This window comes from Anomalospiza imberbis, chromosome 5 (assembly GCF_031753505.1).
Source record: "Anomalospiza imberbis isolate Cuckoo-Finch-1a 21T00152 chromosome 5, ASM3175350v1, whole genome shotgun sequence".
Taxonomy (NCBI): Eukaryota; Metazoa; Chordata; class Aves; order Passeriformes; family Viduidae; genus Anomalospiza; species Anomalospiza imberbis.
Window position 1 is genome coordinate 47,270,454 of NC_089685.1, and position 19,663 is coordinate 47,290,116.

The 19,663-nt window shown below is 39.8% G+C and overlaps 1 protein-coding gene across 19 annotated transcripts in view; it reads right to left on the minus strand.

Annotated features, from left to right (window-relative positions):
* SOX5 (SRY-box transcription factor 5) overlaps positions 1-19,663 on the minus strand; it is a 608,493-nt gene that overhangs the window by 111,536 nt on the left and 477,294 nt on the right. The gene's annotated exons all lie outside the window — the stretch shown is intronic.

A 19,663-nucleotide genomic window follows, 5' to 3' on the forward strand; every position in this document is an offset into this window, starting at 1 on the left:
AAGTGTCCAAGGCCAGGCTGGATGGGGCTCTGAGCAACCTGGGATAGTGGAAGGTGCCATGGCAGGAAGTTGGAAACAGATAATCTTTAAGGTCACTTCCAACCCAGACTATTCCATGATTCTATGATTATTAAAAGAAATAGACTTTTCAGAGCTTCCCAATGTGGCTCACAGCATGTGCATGTAGCTTTGAGGCAGCTCCACACATTACATTCCCATCAAAACATTATTTACAGAAAAGCTGATCAATATAAGCCATGTAAGTTAATTTGACTATGGTACAAAAAAGTTTCATGGTAGAAGGACTCAAAAATGTACCCCCAATAACTCTCCTAAAACCACTCCAAAACCTTTTTCAACAGATGTTTAAATTAAGCTTCTTTCATACAATATGCTACAATATAAGGCAGCATAAAGGTTTTATTGCTGTTAGTTGGAGACATAAAGCAAAACACACAAGTGGCACGTGACACATCTCTCCCAGGCAAGTCAATAACCCCTCCCTAGAGCACCAGTCCAGTGCAGAATTCCTGGTCACCCACAGGCTTTATGTAGAACACAGGCAGGCTGCCCACAACTACAGGCAAGATTGGCTTTTTGTTGTAAACCCAGGAATTCAGAGGGCACAGTTCAAAGCACAGATAAATGCCTAGATTAGATACTTTTTGACTAGTTCCTCCTATCTCTGGAGAGGCCATTTATCCTCCAAAGTCTTTACAGGTGGTCAGCTGTCAAAGAATATACTTGCAGCTGAATTACAGGCAATTTGGCCAAGATCTTTTTGTGATATGGGATTTAGAAAGAAGTGTTAATCAGATTTCGAAAATTCTTCTAGGGCTCCTTCATGCCACGTTACTGTGTCCTAGAAACTTCAAATGAAGCTTATACAAAAGATCTTGGCAAGATCTAGCATAAGGAAAGGCATGTTTGGGAAGTAACTCTCAGGTGCATTAAGAACACCAGAGCAGTCCGTCAGGCTCCAGCAGATTTTAAGGAGTGCCAAATATCTGAGAAGGAACTAAGTTTTTATAAAAAATAATTTAAAAATTTAAAAAAAGTGTTCTCTCTCAGTTTTCCTTGAGGAAACAGCTTTAAAACAAACAAGTTCCTAAGAGTTCTGTCACAGCATTTTTGCTGGATGTCTTTTCTTAATTGCTATCATTTACCATTGCTGAAATACCATGCCTAATCTGGAAAAACTAACTTGAAGGTCAGTCTAACTGCCCACAGAGGCTCTCCAGGTTCCTGTTCCCATTATTCTTAGAACCAGGATTGCCAGTCACAGCCCTGTAATACTCCTACAGCTTCCCAGTACAGGTTCTTCAGCGACGAGCCACTTCAGTTCCTTGGATAAAGGGGCAATATTTTGTTGCTACAAACACAAATATAGCCATATTTTGTATAGTTATATTTTGTGGTGGTATAGCTACTTTCATCATGTTTTAAGTCTATCAAGAAAGCAGAAGGCCACCAAGGTAAAAATTCAGCGGTTGCCTGAGTAGTGATACGAGGCTCTTTGAACACTCCTCTAAGGCACAAAGTTCCAAGTCCCAACCCAGATCTCCACAGTGAAATCAGATCTGGCATTTAGGCTTGGCCTCCCGTGAAAGGTCAGCTCCTGAGAAAGTTGTATCACAGTTTGAAGGGTTTGGTTCAAACTTTCTCTAAACATAATGAGTTGTTTCTTTCATGTCAATACGATCTGTCAAGTTCATCTATTATGGCACCACTAAAACTCTGTTTACTTCAGCTTCATTAAGAATTGTATTCAAATTCTTTATTGATAGTACTGGAATTGTACTGAAGCAGAATCCACTCTAACACTCCAAGGCTGTAAAATGGGACGTTGCAGGAAACAATGTTTTTATGTCAATTAAATCTTATCTTTTAGTTTTGGTTGTCCTGCTTTTTCTCTCCTATTTTATGGTCAAATTCTGCACTGACGTACACAAAACCTGATCATATTGACAGTGGCAGGAAGTACATGTGTACAGAAGAGGAGAGATTTCATCTTTCCTGTTTACGAAATAATCTAACTTAATTCATCCACATCTTCTTTGATACTGAAACTAGCATGGAGAGAAACCTTAATGTATGCAATGTGCATACCAGGAAGCTATGATGGCCAAATGGCAGTTTTCTGCACGCTTTTTTTCCTAATAAATTAGCTAGACCACAGCTTAAAATAACCCTTTTAGTTCTAATGTCAGGGTAGTTCAACAGTTTATAGAATACAAAACTCTTAGTTCACAGGGAGGCAGAAATAGGTAGTTTTTCCTCTATGGACTGAATTCTTACATAGGGAAGATTTCAGTCTCCTCTTTCTACTGATCTGAAATGAATGGGATGTCACGTACATTCGCCTTATCTTGGATAAAACCAGTTTCTTTTAGAACTTCACCAAATGACCAGTTCACCAGACAGTGGAAAAGCACTGATGATGATGTGACACAAGACTCCCTAAGAGTCACAGCTGAAGCAGCCCATTTTTTAACATCCCATATTCTATATACAACATTAACCAGGATCAGCCATCAATTGTCTTTGATTCCCCTGTAGATGTTCAGTTGGTATTCATAAAATTCTTCATGCAAATCAAGGACAGTATTTTATCTTTAGAAGACACCACATTTCTCTGGGTTTTATGAAAATATGCTCTATTCTAGGGTGTGAAAAAGGATCATTTGGAACTCTGGAAAGATGTAATAGACCAAATCCCATGAAAATTGTCTGGTTTAGGCTGCAAATCTGAATGATCTGATTTGCTGTACTTAGGTTGATCCCAGAGCAAATCAGTGAATCCATCCATACAAAGCTCACCAAAAGCACAGAGAAACAAAACCAAAATCACCAGGCACTGAGAGGCCTTGGGACTTCCAGGGGAAAAATGTAACGAGTGATGTACCAGGCATGGAGACAGAACTGGGAGAGGGAAGGAACAAAATTAATGGCCATTTTGGTAAATGGCCTCACAGTTCCAATTACAAATGAATTTACAACCCACTTAACAGAAAAGACCTCACTGCAAGCTCAGAGAAATAGTTAAAGAAAACCAGGAGCTCCTTATAAACTTGGGATTGTCCACGAGTAACCAACTATGAGCTTGAATTCCTGAATGGCTGAATCTTGTAAAGAGAACAAGATATCCCCATATTAAAACTTTTAACGACTTTAGTAAAAAAAAAAAAAAAAAAAAAAAAAGGAAAAAAAAAGGTGGAACTTTGCAGCCAGCTGGCTCCATACCGAAAGCCAGGCTGCACAGCTTGAACTTAAAGCTATCTTAACATAATGAATAAGTGCCAATAATTAGCATATGTAGTGTGAACAGGTTTGCTGGCACAAGCAAGTGAAAAACTCCAAGGTAAAGTTATTATTAGGGAGTAATTAGCTCTGTGAAGAAAATGAGTGAAACAATAGCTGCCAGCACTGACAATATGGCTAACATCTGACTATGTGGAAGATAACATTGTAAAGTATTGCTCCCTGAGCTAGAATCTGTTAATAACCATATGTTAGTGTAATTAATGCAGAGTCTTTCTGACCTGTTGTCACATAAGAACAATACTTTCTGGGAAATATTCAAACAGGCAGCTCTAAACTTGTGGATGGCAAAAAATAATTTGGGAAGTTGCTTACAAACACCTTTTCTTCTGCATTTCTTTAAAAAGAACTAAAAAACAGTAAATGGGGAGGAGAGTAGAAAAACAAAAGCCCCCACACTTATGAACCAACTTTTTTTAAGGCTGATAACAAAGAGGTCAAACCCTGGATCGAGGCTTTCCAGACCACCTAAATAAAACTAAAAAACACTGCATTTTAGCAATGCTTGTAATGCATGCTCAGACTAAATTCTGCAATTTGAGTAATCATGTGGAGTGGCTTAAACACTTTATGTAAAAAAAAAACCTTGAACTCAGGAGTGTTCAAATCTGAGACTGGGCTCTGAATTTTTTGGCTTGAGCCCATTTCTAAATTGAACAGATCCCTCCAGGTGTCTGACATTCATCAGACATTCTGCCAAGGTCTTAATATCCTGCTAGATTGGGAGGGTCTCTGCTTGTCTCCCACACAGGACATTCACACCTCCAAAGGAGTGAATTCTGTGACTACAAAGGGCAAGGCTACAGATAATTTCTCTTGAGAAGGTACTAAAAATCATGCCCAGAACCCCTGAATTTTTGTAATAAATGGCACTGATGCAATATTTTCCTCCCGTCATATCAACATCTCAAAATGTTTAAAGAGGTCTAGTAAATACAGTTTGCTCAACAAGCCTTTCATAATTACTGTATTTTCAAGTAATTGTGCTGATGCAGTGCATCCTACAGAGAACACATATCCCACGGAAAGCCATTGTCTCTGAAGCTCCCTGGTAAAGAGACCTTTGTAATTTAATTTGAATATATCTCTGTTCCAGTTGAGCATCTCATATGCACCTTGGCCTTTAGAGCATTCACAGTCATTGGCTCACTGCAACAGTTTCCTAGGGAGGGCAAAGTGGGGTCATACATCCCAAAAGAGCAGCCTTAATTTCTAAAAAAAGTTAAACAGTTTCAAGGACCTGGCCATATTTAATTTGAATTTTTAAAAAATTACAAAATTTTATGCAAGCTGGTTAGTAGGATCCCTTTTCCCTTTTTAGTGGGGCAGTTAAAAAAAAAAAAAAAAACAAAAAAAAAAAAACCCAAAAAATGACAACATTTTAATGCTTCACAGCCTACTATGGCCAGGCAAAGGAGTCCTTCATGTTTGAGATCTCACGCATTCATCTTCTTGCTAAACATCTGTTTAAGGCTCGTGTGATCTACCTGTCAGCACCAGTGATCCATAAAGTGTTTGAACCTCCTGTCACAAACCTCGGCGCTGGTTTGATCAGAGCCTTTGTGCACACTAATCACGCCCTTTATCTTTTCTAATGCTAGGAGAAAAAAAACCACAGCAAGGCTGTCTTCCAAACCTGAATGTAATTAATCTTTCCAAGGGGGAACCTGCCTGGTTTGAAAAAGCAAGATCTGATGGGCTGCTGCTCCTTTTCTGCAAGGGCCGTATTTTTCCTACCAGGCATCTTTCCACTTGAGTGGTACCTTTACAAAATACTTTAACTGTATCCCAGTGACACTGAAAAAACCTTCAAGATCATCTTATGAATGAAACTGCTGGTAACTTTGCTAGAAAAAGAGGCCAGTGAAAGGAGTCTCATAGAAGCATGTTGAAACGATTCTCTCTTTTTAACTGCATGGGAAAAAAGGGAATCAGAATAAGAACTGGTCCCCTTTTCATGTTTCTCCTAAGCTGCTCTCTTCACTAATAATCCCACCACTACCTTTCTTTGGCTCAGCTGCACACAAATGTTCTGAAAGCTGCAGGAGTTCCAGAAAGGGAACACGTAACATCAAGTGTGGGTTTGGGGTTTATTACAGCTTGCCTTTTGCCACTATTTGCTTTCTGTGGCTTAAGGGAAATGAGTGCTGCGTGTGATAGAGATGGCAATTCAAAGGGCACTTGCACTGAATGGGAATGGGACAAGTGAGTTTAAATTTGGTTACATCTTCCCTGAAAAGAAAAGCTTCCTCTGCTCCTCAGCATTCCTGAGCCCAGGCATTAGCAGCAACATAAGTTCTAGTGAGCAGATGGTGGGAAGCAGCAAGAAACTGATGCTGCAAGACCAAATCTGAGTCCAGATTTCACAGCAATCCTCAATCTAAATAATGTCAGAAGCCTCGAACATACATGGACGGATTGATCCGTGTGTGCGGAGACAGAGCTCATTTGGATAATTAACCAATCAGAAGAAAAAACTTCAGGAATTTGTGCAATGAAGTAGCAAGTAATTGGTGGGATGTGACCCTCACCATCACATGGCTCTCCTGTACTACACACAGAAAAGCTCTCAGAATCCAGCTTGATTCGGAGAGGAAAGCAAGTGAAGTTAAATTAATCTTTCTATTACTGTCACCATATATTACTTGGACTGTGAGGAAGTTCAAAGGACTGCAGAGGTCCAACATCTGACAGTGCATGATCAAAGAGAGTCCTGCATGTTTTTTATCTTTTTTTAAGACAAGAAACCACAAGTGGAAAACACGATATAGTAGAGAGGAGTAGATATTATATCTACTATATCTATTATAATATTATTTAGGGTTCTGTGCTTGGATCTAATTTAGATTTCATGAGCTTGATAATTGTCTGTAGGCAACAGCAGCAGTAAAATTTGATAAATAATTTGGGCAATATGGAAGGTTGGACCCCTTTGGAAAGGCTATTCAACACACTTGAGGTACTTTGGAACACAGAGTAAGACAGCAGAGGAAAAGTGAACAAACAAAACAGTGAGGAGTGTGTGCGTGTGTGTGTGTGTGTGTGTGTGTCACCAACAGAGCAGATCAGAATTGGCATGAACCGTGGAGAGGAGAAATGTAAGTGAAAGACCTGTGAAGAACCTTGGAGAAACACCACCAAACAGCAATTTCATATTATGGAAAACAGGGAGCAATGCCTAGGCTGAAGGAAAGGGTTGGGTCCAATAATATCAACAGAAGTGAAGAGATGATGGTGTTTGGGGAATGTCCTTCCAAGAGAACAGAGAGATAATGGAAGTGTCAGAATGACAACAGTGTGACAACAGAATGACTCAGAAATCAAGTTGTAAGATTGACAAAAAAGTGGCTGAAATTTTTAGGCAGAAGAAAAAGCTGGATTTTAGAAAAGAAGATATGAGAAAGCAGTCAAAATGGTTTCTTGGAATATGGATCTGCTTGAGAGGGAGGAAGATGATCCTACAAGTTAAAAACCAGAGAAGTCAGAGAAACTTTGCAAAGAGATCTAATGAGTTTATTTGAGGTTAGTGTCCAAGATTTATGTTCCCTCTAGCTAGAGATTAAGGCACTTGAATCACAACTAATTTATCACTTTTCTTATTTGCGGGCCATGAAACAACACCTGGTATTCCAGACTGGTGCCTAATACTGAAACTTGACAGCTAACTGTCTACAGAGTCCATCTAAATTTGATAAAACACACAGGTCAACTGCCAGATAAACTCTGTACCATATAAACTTGGATTATAGAGTGAGGACAGGACTAAACTGGTATCTTATCCAGTACACAATCCAATTGGTTTAAATCTGTATCTCACTGAATAATTAAGAGTTCAGATTGTCTAAGACTCTACAGAGGTTATAATGTGCTGCAAGCAGCAGTCTGGATAGGATTATAATGTTATTAAAAAACATTCTGTGTATTTCAAGGAAGAAAGGGAAAATATATCAATTCTTTACAATGCCATTAAAATGCAACAAAGTAACCAATGGAAAGATTTTTCTTATAAATTTTTCTGCCTTATGATTTCTAACCCCTATCCCATCTCACCAAGGTATGACCACGTTCCTTGACAAAGAGGAATGATGGTAAAATTGCTCCTTCAGAGATCATTTAGATTAGTCCCATCTGAGGAACGACATGGTCTTGCCTTGCTTAGCTTTAAGAATCAGGTTTCTGTATCTTAAAATCATTAACTCCTGCAAACTTCACCTTCCCTGATGTGTGAGTATAATGCTCATGCTCAGTGATGTCTGGGAAGTTAAACATGGTTTTGCGTCTTCAGATTTCTGTGCACATGTGCAAACACATCTGAGGACAAGGGGGCTCTCTTGCTCGGTACTCTGTGAAATCCATTCTCCTGAGGTTTCCTGGCTTTGCAGATGTACTTGCAAACACTTATCCAAAAACTCACACCGGGTTTGTACTTAGTTAACTTAAAGATGGCATTTCTAAGGAGAACTGCTTGGGAGAGCTGGCAGCAACGTGGTCTGCAGAAGTACAATGTTTAGCCAAACTGGGTCATAGAATAGCAGTAGTACAGTAAGAAGATGCTGTCCCTGCAGAATTCACCAGATAAAGAAGCTACAGTCATGTGAACAAAACCAACTGTAGTTTTACTAGGATACAATCTAAGGAAAAACTAAGTCAACATCACTTGATATACTCTGAAAACTATTAAAACCAAAACCATTTCTGTCCTAATGCCTTGCTGAATTGTCAGTGCTGACTTCCATGTGCGCACACACGAAATGGAGTGGAGAGGTATTAGCCCAGCTGAAAAAAATCCATTATTCTTTTGGTGACATGTACTTTTTTTCCAGAGGCAGCAATGAACAAAGCACTCACAAGTGAATTCCGAAAGGCTGGAAATTTCAGTAAACAACTAAGCCTCCTCCAAAATCAAACAGGCAGTCTAAGAAGATTCCAATTTCTTTCATACGTCTAGCTGCTTCTGACACTAACTGAACAAGAAATTAATTCTCATTCTGAGGTCCAAGAGCACCCCTCTCCTAGAGTATGTGAGGCTGCTAAATAAAATCATCAGAAGTTGCTTTACAACTTCAGTGAATTCCAGAAATGCACAAAAGTATGTTGGCATGTGAACATGCAAAGGAACTTAAAGAAAGTGATAATTTTTAACAAACAACCAGAGACTTCTGCCTTGACCACTTGTCCTAGAGAAATTTATTCTCCTGAAACAACATTTTCTAAAGACAAAAGATTTTTTTAATTCTTTTATAAGGGGTGCTGTAACTTTCCTTGCTTTTTAAGTCTTCATTCTTAAAATGCTTATGAGTAAAAATCTTACTCTTTCAAAAAAAATTAGAAGGTCATCAATGCAACAAGGTTTTATGCCTTACATTAGCACCCCACTTTAAACGCTGAATCCCTCAATTTCCTGCACATCAGTGAATTGTATTTTTACCCAAGAAAACCCAATACTTCTACAAGTAGCAAGACAGGCATAGGTGTCTTGTGAAGAGAGCTGCCTACCCTGTGAAAACCCATTTCCCATGGCAGCAGAAGATTAGAATAATGATGAAAAACGGAAACAAATAAGGGAATAAAAGCAGAGCCTGCTGCATTCTTTCATTCCAGAGGGATAACAGTTACAGTGAACTGCTTTGGCCAGATCGACAGCTGCCTTTTCTGATTGATATTTTCAGCTGGAGTTGATAGAGATGAAATTGTGCTGTTCTTATAAGGAAGGATGTTTTTTTCCCACTGGCAAAATTTCAAACTTTGACTAGGACTATCAGCATTATTTCTGCATCCATACTTTCTGAAACATCAGCCAGCACTACCTTTGCTAAATGTTTGTCTGTCAAACATTGTGCCCCTTCCTAAAAAAGCAGCATATGGAGCCAGTAGAGAGACTGAAAAGCAGAAAGAAACAAAGCAGAAAATGTAGTGTCAACCTCAATAACCATTTCATAGGGCCAGAACAACCATTATATTTTATTTGCCATTCAACAGCTTAACTTCAAATAGGTGTTTAATTAACTCAGAGTGGCAGTCTAAATGTTTAGCCTGAAGCTGCCTGGCAAAGGGAAAGTATCTACTGCACTTGCAGATTTAGAGCATCGGGCTGAAGAAGACACTGTTAATTGCATAATGCAGAGAATTCATGTGACACACACACAAAAGTCTAAAGATCAAACTCTCACCATAGCAAAGTTTCTTATATGCAAAAACTTCATGAAAGTCAAAAAAGTCTAAAGAAAAATGAGGGCACTTATGGCTAAAACCTGTTTTCACAAAATAAAATTCTATTGGTCGTGGAGTAACAGATTTATTAAAAAAAAAAAAAAGAGTAAAGACAAATCTAGGAAAGCATTTTTATAAAAATACAAGCACAATATGTTCAGGGGAAGATGAACAGGATTAAGGATTTTTCAAACTTAACCCAAACCACTATAGTATTGGTTTAAGAAAGCACAAGGGCTCACAATCACCTAACAGAAGCTGGGCATCTTACTATGGAGATGGGAGGAACAAGGAAGGCATCATGTACCTTGCCTCCTCTACCTGACATCCTATTCAGTGGCAGAGGCACATCTTTAAGCAGTCCTCCCTCTTGAAACTTGGGGTCTAAAAAGGGACCAAGCCAAATTAGAAGGAAATGAATGCCCTGGCAGCTGACTGATCATTTTGAATATTTGACTTCCTGCCCACCACCCTGCGTAACAGGTATATTCCCAGTGTGCAGTGATATATGGTGTCCCTTAAAATTAGATGGCCCTCAAATATTTTCTGTTCAAGTACTCTCGATGCCCTGGGGAATGCAATAATCCTCCTCCCTCTTTAGTTTATTACACCGAAAGATGTCACACTGTGACTGTTTTAATCAGCAAATAAACCAAGTGCCCAGCACCTGCCTTGGCTTTTATTATCATAATAATCCTGTTTTGTTTTGTAATTCTAAAACATCAGCAACTCAGCTATAGGTGAGCATGTGTTTATGCCGCCCCTACTGTAGCCTTTGTGGTTTCATTATTAGCAAGCCACTAAATGAAAAACAGGAGAAGGGGGAGAGATGGGAAAGGCAGGCCTGAGGCACAGCCATTTGTGCCTGTTAAATACAACAAGCTGGCCTTAGGTAAGCAGAGCCCTGAGAGTGGCATGAAGGTAGGCTAAGTACCCGAAACAGAGAAGAGTTTAAGAAAGCAAGGCAGCGAACAAATCACCGGGAGCTGGAGCAGACCAATCCAGGAGAAAAAAGACACATGGGCAGGCATCCCACTGGCACCTAGCACAGCCAGAATGGAACACAAACTGAGCAGTGGTCAAGGGGAGTGCACAGTGACTGGTAAGGGCCTTTCACTCTGATTTGTTTAGGCAGTTCTCATGGAATTGAGGGGTGCTTCCAAAAGGAAGCTATGTGCTGACAGAGCCTTGGCTCTGCTACAATGAATGGATCTGGAAAAACTGAAACACAGCAAACGCTAAAAATGCAAGGAAAATTGTTTTCTTACCTTGAAGAGGACAGAAACAGACTCTTATAAACTTTTTACCACTTATTCACTTATATTTTACTGATGGAGCAGATCAGTTTTTCTGCATTAAACTCTATTGATGTGATTCAGTGGAATGGCACCAACATAAATATGACTCTGGGAATAAGAAAGTATTTTCTGCCTGCTTCCCTGCCTCATTCTCCCAAACACTGTGGTCTGCATTCAATTTCTTCCAGTGAAATGGGAAATTCTGTAGAAAATCAGCAAAAGTGGAGCCAGAAGATAAAAACCTAGACGGCCTGAATCTTTGATAACTCTGCACTTCAGTTCACATTTTGCATTGTGGCCCAATGGGAGATGCCTGACAATCTGGGTTCTGTTCCTGGTTCTGGCAATGAGCTGCAGCCTAACAATGTGCAAGCTGCTTCCCCTCTGTCCTCAATTCCCCTGGTCTGAAAAACAGGATGCTTTAAAAAGAAAGAAAGAAAAACAAAAAAAAAAAAAAAGAAAAAAAAAAAAAGAAAAAAAAAAAAAAAAGAGAAAGAAAAATATTCCAAGATCCAGGGATGACGGTGCTACATAAAACCTGGATCATACACAAATATCCGTGCAAATAGACTGTGAATTGCAAGCAAAACTTGGTGATTTAATGTTATTTTGCAGAGCTATAAGTAACTACAAGGGATGAAAAGTCAGAGAAGAATCATACCTGGCAGTTATGAAATAAGGGATGATTCTTCAAGAGCAAAGTTTCCATGCATAGGGAGTAACATTTGAATTCCAAGTCATTGGAGTATTTTGACATCTCTTTCTGCTATTTATAGGAAGTAACAACAATTTATCATAGTTCCTCTTGGAGGTGTAAAACAAAAATAGCCAGGCATTGTGGGAAATCTACATTGCCAAAGCTTCTGAAATAATCTGAGCGAAGACAAATCACAAGTTCAAGAAAGTGTCCTTCATGTAAGTATTTCAGTTTCCTTCTGAAGCAGTAAGAACCTTAGAGATAAGGACCAAACTTCCTACCCTAATCTTTATTTCTAAAAAAAGGGATTGGGCAAATAGGCTCAACATCTTAAGGCCCACTTTTCCCAGGGACTGGGGAGAATTAGATCTGAGTAGGTTTATCTCAATCGAACTAGGATAGTTTCTATTAAAAAAAATAAAAATCCATATTTTAACCAGCAAAGTTTAATCCCTTCTTTTCCTGTGAAAACTCAGATAAGTTTGATTTTGCGCCTCTTGCTGTCTCCATACTCCAGGTATTATGTCATTGCACATTAGACTGTGTCAACACACCGTGACTTCACTCCCGCTAATGCAAAACCTCAGAAAACATGGAGCCAGGAGATAATTTCAGAGCGCTTTTTTTCCTCTGGTTAATGTAACTCGGTATTTATCTTCCCGTATTTCTGACACTTCCATTGAGTGATAGTCCCAAAACGAAGAAAATCAGCCTTTTGCATGCAAAGCCGTCTTAAAGCAGGCTGGTGAGCAGCAATCTTCCTGGGCAGGTGAGCTTCACCCATGTCTCAGGAAGCATCTCTGTCTTGTGAAATGCAGGAACAGCAATGACAGGCTTGCAAGGAAGCCTCCTCAAGTCCCCCTTGGGTGGAAAGAAAGCTTAACCTCCCACAAAAGGGCACCACCTGAAGGAACAGGGAGATGATGTCTCAAAAAAATCCCCACGGGTGTGAGACTCTTAGAACATGTGCCCACACTCTAACTGTGAGCAAAGTTTGCATGCCTGAACTTGAGAAATGGCTGCTTTCAGAACAGTCTGATTTTTAAAATCAATCTATCTTCTTTTGTATTTAAGTATTAAAACAGTGGCTCAGGTTCCTTAAACATTAAGAAAAATAACACAGAGAAGAAGCCATGTGGAACTTGATAAAATTATAGCATCATGTTAGGCTTGTCCTCATCTTGGTCATTTATTTCAGCACAAAGTGACTCTAAAGGCTCATGCTTGGATTTTATGCTGTTTTGTACAAGAGGAAGGAATTCTAGGCTCCTTCAATCGACATGTTATGGTAAAATCAAGTAAAACTTCATGGGTTCTGAGTCAATTACTAGTCAAACACCAAAAGCAGACAACATATTTCATGAGAAAGAAGCCTTTTAGGAAATAGTATTATATAGCACTATTAAAGTCCCATCTTCCCCTGTTAACTACTGCATGCTAAAGCAAATGTCAGCCTGGGGGGGCTTAATGTTTCTAAATTAAACACCCTTCAAACACGCTTTCTGACAGTTATCTTCAGATTTTCCACAGATGCTGCCACTGCCATGGAGTGAAGCACTAAAATAGATCCAATGCTAGTGTCACATCCAGGCTGTGCTGACACCCCTGCCACTGTAACTGCAGGAGGAAAACCACACTTTGTGCAGAGGGCATCTGATGGCACTGTGGATGACATTTTGGAAGCTTGAACCACTGATCCAAGCAACAGAAAGTCACCAGCAGAAGGTTCTGTCCCAGACTGAAAGCAAGAGTCCACCTCTGCTCATTCCCTAGATATGCACTGTCTTTTCAACACTGAAATGGTGCAAGCTATTCCACTTCTGCAAATTCACAGGGCAGCCTGTACAGATGCAACATTCTCTGGAGGTTTTGCTTACCCAGTAAATAATTATGCCTATATTCTTAATTGTTTGGCATAGCTCCCAGGACATCCATTACATCTCCTGTGACTAGCACAGCTTTGTATCTGTTCACCCCTGGGGCTTCCAACCAATAAATGTCTGAGCACAGAGAGAAGGACATGAAAATAATGCATTATAGGTCAGCAACATTCTGTCAGGACACCTGAACAATATGAGCCAATGAACCAGCCAAAAACACAGTACAAGGCTCTTGCCCCTCTTTGCTTTTCCCTTCTCTGCCTTTCTTAACATCTACAGAGTCAGTCACTGGGATCATACCGGAGTGTGGAAGTCCTACTCTAAACAAAAAGTTGAAAGAATATTAAATGTACACTGAAGAAGGTGGCACCAGGTACTGATCTGTGTGTGCATTCTGCCTGCTGCACACCTCAGCTCCTGCCACGATGGCCAGACCTCCCCGAAGCATTCCCACAACTAAGCCACAAACAGATGAGCAGCAGTGGCTCCTACTCAACAGCGGGTGAGGTTGTGTGAAAGAAAAAAGCAAGGCAGGCAGAAAAGTATCTGTGGTACCTATAACCCACTAGAGCAAGACCAGCTTCAGTGGATGCAGAGAAAGTGCTTAGCCTCTAATCCATGGCTCCCATGGAGAAAGCTTCTCTGAGGATGATGGTATTTGTGGGGGCAGTAACAAGGAACACTGGGAGAAAAGCAAGCTCTTTTTGCAGGAACAGTTTGTTCTTTTTAAACCACTCCATGGCTGCATCCAGGCTCTGAGGGGAGCACAGTACTGGGAAGGTAAAAAGGAATCAGTTCTTGGAGGCCAGCAGGCGAAAAAGGCAAACACACCCAAACCAAAAGAGAGCCAGAGAAGCAGTGAGGGCAGAGGGATGGAGAACATTTGTGCAAATACAGATTTCACGTGCAATTCATTTAAAGGCAGTGGCATTTTTATCACAAAGAAGAGTTTAATCAAAGTCTCAAGAGATCTGCCATAAAGGAAGCCCTTGCCTTGCTGCCTGGGCTGTCTGAAAGAAACACCTGTTATGCACAACAAAAAAAAAGACAAAACAAACAATAGGTATAGAAAGGAGGCCATGGTCCCAACAATGGGAATTGGAGAAGCACAGTTTTCTCTAAATGCAGGACTAGAATCCTATCAAATGAACAGCTGGGGAAACCGTAATTCTTTATATTTGCAGGGAAGTTGCACAGATTATATGATGGCAACAAATACAATAGATGTATCTGAGCTCTGCTTCCTAGGCACCAGAAAGGACAGGAACCTTCTAAGATATCTCTGAGTGGAAGAATAAACTAGCCTGAGCCCAGCTCCAGGAAAAAAGATAGCCAGATTTCAAAGGAACACAATGGACAATCTTCCTCCCATGGGATCTTTGTAAGAGTTTCTGCTAAGAGGATACTGAGCTCAAACAACCTTCTCAAAAGGTGCACAAAGCAAACTTGAGATTTGCACACATCCACCCAAGTACATGAAGGGGATGTGAAGAATTCTCAAAATGGATGTTCTGTTTTAAATTAGAAGTGCAAATATTCTTAACAAAGGATACAGAATTCTATGTCAGTATAGTGTTTACAATTCACGTTTCTTTATTCTGACTGTACCAAAAAGACAGGAATTCTGAACTGTTCACTAACAAATAATGCAAGGGAAGTAGACTTAAAAAGCACCCTGAAACTCATGACACTGAAAGCTAAAATTCTTGGAAAATATAATTTCAAGCCTGCCGTTCATTTCAAATAAAGAATAAATGTAAGAAATAGAGCATACTTCTAATTCTGGTCACTAGAATATATAAGCTCTCCAAAACTTTGCTGACCAATACAATGACAAATTCCTGGATCTATCATGAATCTGGTGAGCTATTCTACCCAGGAAAACTTCCTGCTGCCAGAAACAGGTTCTATGGAAAAACAGAAGCAACATTTGCAGGGGTGTCTACAGCCATGGAGACATTCAGAGAATCACAGAAGGTGAAAAGAAGTAGTCTGAAAGTTTTATTTCCTGATTTTTTTTCTAATTTTAAGTAATTTGAGTCCATTTCTGCTTGTATTGCATCTTGTTTTATATGCACCAGACTGTTTGCATCCCTGGGAAATACTGTGATCATCAATGCCTTGCTCTAAATTCAGGGTTCTCTCTATTTGCCATGATCTCAGATGAGGAGGAACTGGCAGCATAGCTGAAGAATTCATAAAGCCCTGAAAAATTCACAGCTACCATCAAGCTGCAATTTATTAAGTATTCATAACCTGTACCCCCACTTGGAAAAGCATCCTTCCTTCCTCCTAAATTCCTTTAGAGGCATTAAAAATCAATGTTCAGGAAAGTAAAGCAGCCATGTTTGTAATTGATGCCTAAAATGGGGCATTTCAAATGCATGCACAAAAATGTGTATGTGGCAGCTCACATGTGTGTAAGGTGAGAATGCAATCAACGAGCTGTTTCATAGATGCTTACTCATTCCTGGACTACAAATTTGAACTCCAGGGTTAAAGAAATTGGAAATTATGCCTAATTTAGATGTATGTGATTCTTAGGGATATTACTAACTTAAAACTTATTACATATGGTACATGAAACAGCCCCTCTTGCTTATTCACAGCAGCTCAGAAATGTTTAAATGGCAGACAAGATTCTACACACAGTTTGCAAGATAAGAAAATATATTTCCACCACACAGAGCTTCAAAGGGACAAATGCTGCAACAGCTTCCATCAAACACTGTACCATCAGCCTCTGGGGTATTTTTTGCTAAAGCACAAAGAATATGGTAAATTAGGAGAAATAATTGATTAGTGGCACAAATTGATCCAGTCCCAACCCCACTGAGGGAGAATGGGAGGAACAAATGGAGGGTGCTGAAAAACAGGAATCAAACTCCATTTTCGACACTACCAGTCCAAATTCAACAAAGGCACTCAGTCACTCATCTACCTTTCTGAAGAGGACAGCAGTCAGAAAAAAATTCTTCTCTATTTTGATGGAGACCAAAATAGAACAAAAAACAAACTCAAAACTGGAGGAAGAAAAGAAACGTGACATAGAAAAGGAGGGGACTTCATAGGACAGCCTCTTGTCCACCAGAGCCAGGGAATTGTCTGTGGAATTCTGTCTGTCTGGCCCAGGAGAACACAGCATTTCTCCTGTAACTCAAGTGCCAGCTGGCACTTCTCCCATGCTGAGACTCCAGGGTTCAAACTGACCTGGAGATACACTGTAAGGGGCTGGTGTACCAGCATTCTGAGCTTTTACAGCCATCAAAACACACAGAAAACCAGTTAAAATAATGCCACACTGCATGAACATTAAGGAATGTCAGAATTGAGGCTGTCAACATAATTTTAATTTTCCCACTTGTGAGTACAGTTCACAATTATATTATCATGTAATTCCGGAATACATTTGTTTTATTCAACATGTATGACCGAGATACACGAGAATAAAATAAAGGTATCTATTTCACTTAATTCTGGCACTTGTAACTTTCAAATGCCTTACTCTGCTACCTAAATAATGTATTTCTTTGCACACAGTGTTCACAGTACACAAGAGGATAGAAATACTTCAATCATTTCTGTCAAATCCATTTTAAATTGCTATTTTGAAACTATCCAAGTTTCATAATCAGAATAATTTGCTGAACAGTATCACTCTCATCTTTTAAATAAGTCAAGTTTGATAAAAAATGTTATAACACACACGTATAATTATTTTTTTGGTAAAACTGTACCAAATATTTATGAACTCCAAATACTGTGAATTAAATTTGTCTCATTTCATTATTATTACTTTGTAGGCCTTCATTTTTTTTTTATAACTTTATTATGCTTATCTTGGAACTTAAATTCTTTTATTTAACTTCTAAATACAAGAAACTCTGACATACACCTCTAAATTTCTTTGAAGCATATTTTAAATCAATTTGAATAAAAATCTGAAATGGTTCCTTAAAATTATTTAACCGTCACAAATTTTATTCAACTTTCATGTGAAAAGTGAATATAATGGAGACTCTACACAAGATACAAAATAAAGACAGCTGACACGAGATCCATGACCCTCCAGGTAATCTTTGTTCAACCGAGACTTTTCACAAGACAACTGCACCTTTCCCTCTCTCTCTCTCCAAAATTTTAAGTCAGGGCCACCCACATCACCCCTCCAATCACAACCCCTCAAAGAAATGTTTCATTTACTCTTCTTACAAACACCAAGCACAGCCAGCTGCCTTCCACTTTAATTTGCACATTACAATTCAGCAGCAGGTAAATGACAAGCAGAAAGTAGACAACTAAAAACTGCTCCCCTTGGCCTCTTGCATGGTCTTGTCATCTCATCTTGCCTCCTAAGCCATGCAGGGGTAAGGCATCATCAGCTTCTGGACACCGAGGAAAACCCAAGGTGGTGAAGACAATGGTATGGATTCAGCAGGTGGAACCAGCTTTTCCCTCTGAATCATTTGAACCATTATCCCAGGGGAGAGTTTGAAAGGTTCTGTTTTGAATGAACCATGAAAACAGAGCTGAGACCACTGAACGTGGCAAGTGGTGAATCAGAAAAGCAAGTCACTGCCAATGGGAACTAAATGATCCTCAGATCTCTTCCTCTTGACACAGGTGTGGGTGCTGGTGGCAACCCTGGAATGCCAAACATATTTCCTATCTCAAATATAGCCATTTTGGCTAGAGAAGCAACCATTTCAGATGGAATCAGCGGGCAGAATGAGAATCCTGTGCTTAGAATCATAACAAAAGATAATGGTCCTTATACACCAACACCCCCCGTGTTGTTAGAGTAAGAGTTGTGAACCTGGCAGCAGTTTTCTTGAGTAGTGCTAATGGATGCAGATCAACACTATGTTCTGTCCAAATTCCAGTTTGGGATATGACACACTACTTGCTTGTGTCTCCCTGTCCTCCCATTGAAGATTCTCATCCCATCTCCTGTGCTTGCATATCTAACAGGGTGAAACATCATCACATCCAGTGGACCAGTCCCAACCGTGCACTGGTGACACCACTGTTATTACAGTCAGGACAAGAAATGTACCCTCATACTCCTGCAGGTCAGAATCTCCTACTATGCACATCACTAAAAAGTAACGTTAACAAACACGTACCAAAAAAATTAAATCCTCTGTTCATGCTGTGCATCACTACAAAACTCAGTAGACTCCTATAGAAACCTTAAGAACCATTTTCTGAGTAGGAGCCATGCAATCCCAAGCATATTTCATAATATTGAAGAGGAAATAAGTGAGATCTGAATTTAGCTTAGAGTTTCATTCTCTCTGGGATCCTTCAGGATGTCCAATGCCACATGAACTAAACATTACTTGGCCTACAGGGCCAAAAACCTCCAATTTAAAGAAATCACCAGAATAATACGCAGTTGTGAATTTTCAAAATTTGTTTTGTTCCTGGGGGGGTGAGACCCTACAATAAATGCTCTCCAATCATGCAGCCATCTGAGTCATTTTGCAACTGGTGACCCTTATAATGATGGTCTTGTTTCCAGAGCCAATGCGATGCCACACAGCGATTTGTCTGTTAAATTGAATTTTTGCCTCTAGATAGATAGATAGATAGATATGAAGTTTATTTTGAAATGTCTCCTAGTGCTTCAGAGCCTGACTGATGTGAGATGTTATTTTGAACATGCCAAAGCATCTGAACGGCTCCAGTCCTTTCTTTTCAGCGTGCATTCCTTGATAAGTGGCAAAGCTTCCCACTTATCAGTCACTCAAAGTGACTGTGGCTGTCAGTTGTGTACAAAGCGCAATCAGCTTGGAAGAAGAGACACCAGCATTTTTCTTCTCAGTTTGAAGCAAACACGTTTTGACTGCTAGTCATTCAATTTTAAAGCATCTTCAATTATGGGCGGATGAAGATATAAAGAAAACACATCCTAAACACCTCTGCCAGCCAGCAGTAAAAAATTTATTGTTATCTCCCGCTTCACCTTACTGCAGAGGCAGCACTAGCAGCCTTTTTTTGGCTGTACAACAGAAGTGCTCAGGATTACACACAATCCACACAGACAAGACCACGGCCATGGAGAGCTCAGGCTCAGCTTCTCCAGCCACTTACACATGGTACCTTCTGCCCCTGTGCCCCTGCTGTGCAAATACCTGCACGGGTACACAAACAGGCACAGGGCTCACACGTCACCCCACGCCACCCACTCTGAACACAAACATTCACAGAATGACATGTGCTGCTCTGCAGCCAATAAAATGCCAAACAAAACC